Source organism: Spermophilus citellus, assembly GCF_964194105.1.
Source record: "Spermophilus citellus genome assembly, chromosome: 15".
NCBI lineage: Eukaryota > Metazoa > Chordata > Mammalia > Rodentia > Sciuridae > Spermophilus > Spermophilus citellus.
This window is the reverse complement of record NC_138195.1, coordinates 21,749,957-21,751,963: the sequence shown is the minus strand read 5'-3', so window position 1 is coordinate 21,751,963 and position 2,007 is coordinate 21,749,957. Positions and strand designations below refer to the sequence as shown.

At 40.8% G+C, this 2,007-nt stretch overlaps 1 pseudogene across 1 annotated transcript; it reads right to left on the bottom strand.

Moving 5' to 3' along the window:
• Positions 1–283: 283 nt before the first annotated feature.
• Positions 284–1,636, bottom strand: LOC308634654 (eukaryotic peptide chain release factor subunit 1-like; annotated as a pseudogene). The gene has a single exon. The product of its transcript is annotated as a eukaryotic peptide chain release factor subunit 1-like (transcript).
• Positions 1,637–2,007: the final 371 nt, after the last annotated feature.

The following is a 2,007-nucleotide window of genomic DNA, read 5'->3' as shown; positions in this document are numbered from 1 at the left end:
CTCCCACATCGATGAACACCAAAGAATCAACTCTTCTCACTGGGGGTTGAGACATCAGGATATATTGACAGACAGTTATTTGGACCTCAGAGCACAGTGTGAGAACCAGAAGCTTTACATTTAAGACATACTCCCTTCATTCAAGTGAAACAGGATTATTGGAATGATAGGCAGGTCTGTAACCTGGGAACAAAGGGTTGGTTCAGACCAATAAAGCTACGAGTGACTGAATCAAGTCAGTGAAGAACAGCAGTCAGGCACTAAGTGTTGAAAGTACCCAATTTGAAAACCAAATGCACCCCACTACCTAGTAGTCATCAAGGTCAAAAAATTCATCATCTCCTCCTTGGTATTCCATTCCCTGGAAATCTACTCGGTACTGCAAGATACCTCCAATTCCACCAAATCCTTTCACAAATTGGGATCCTTCTTGTGACTTATCTGTGACAATTTCCAATGTAGCTCCAATTTTTTTATAGTTGTTAGCAAACCATTCCAAGAGGGGCATGCTCTCAATCAGCTCTTGTTCCTGCCCTGTCTCTTTGTCTGTGAAATGAGATTTATCCTTCTCTTGTTCTGGAGTTAAATAGAGAATTTTCTCCTCTTCTGTGCCTTGGCAATGAAGAACATATCTCATTATATCCAGATTTTCATAGACTATTAGAATCTCTACAGTGCCCATTTCCAAAGCCTTTAATGTATCTTCAACACCAAAGCAGTACTTGCCTGTGTCCTGACTAATTTCATCAAAGTATCATCCTATTAATTTCTTCTGTTGAATGAATTTCATGTTGGAGAGGACTTCAGTAGATAACTCAATAGCTTGGTTAAATCCATTTTCACCACCATAGGATATATCAACTAATTTTAAAACTTTTGATTGCAACCTCTGATAAAACATATCAGATTGACTTAGTTCAGTTTTAAAGTCAGCTTATCCAGCTAAAACGAGACCAGCCACATTCACTTTGTCCCCAGAAATAAACAGCTGCACAGCAGTCTCTGCTACTTTTGGAACATAGTTATGTGGTTTTTCCATTCTTAAATGGGCAAAACGCAAGGCTGACTAACCTCCTCTACCATGTTTCTTTGGGAGATCCACAGTGAATTTGTGCAGGACTTCTCTTGTGTTTCCTTGGAGTGTGCCAAGAAGTGCACCACTGCCATCTATTACAATGAGGACAAATTTGCTGTCATCTGAAAGTAGTGCTGTAAGAGCCTCTGTGTGAAATTTGTCGTCACACAGATACAATGACGTATTAATTGGTTTGAAAGGTTCAAAATCAATGTTGACTTTCTTTTCCTTTCCTTCTTCTGTAACAATTGTTCCACAGTAAACAACCAGACCATTTGAAGGTACTTTGTTATAAAGTTTGAGTCTTTGTTGTACAGATGTAATGGCTCCCAGGACTGAAAGGCAGTTTACTTGTGACTTAATGTTAGATGTAGTTCCAAACTCATCTGCTAACATTTTTGCCACTCCTGAAATCTGGTCTTTGGGAGGAATGATCAATGATATCATGCTGGTGCCATTGCCACGGGCCGGCTCCAAGGTCTTAATGAACTTCTCGATCTTCCAGATCTCCAGGATCCTCTTGGCAGCACCGGGGTCGTCTGCCATCTCTCCTCCTCCTCCCTAAAGGCCCAGTCCTGGGCAGCAGTGGCTGCTCCTTCCCCGGGAGTGGCTTCACAGTGGCAGCAGCTCTGACATAGGACATGGGCTCCCTCTCTCCAGGCAGCTGCATGTGTTGCAATCCGCTCACTTGGGTCCTGTCATATAATCTGATATTGAAAGTCACAGTGAACTTATCCAAATAATCCTTGACCAAATCTCATATTTCCTGTGACATTAGAATTACTAATGTAATTTTGTTGTGGTTATGGATTTTCAAAAGCCCCTATTTTCCTAAATTATCAGATGGAACACTGGTGTGGTATAGAGGTGTATTAAGAATTTTAATGCAAAAAAATTTAGAGAGCTCATGTATAATGACATAATTTGTCAGG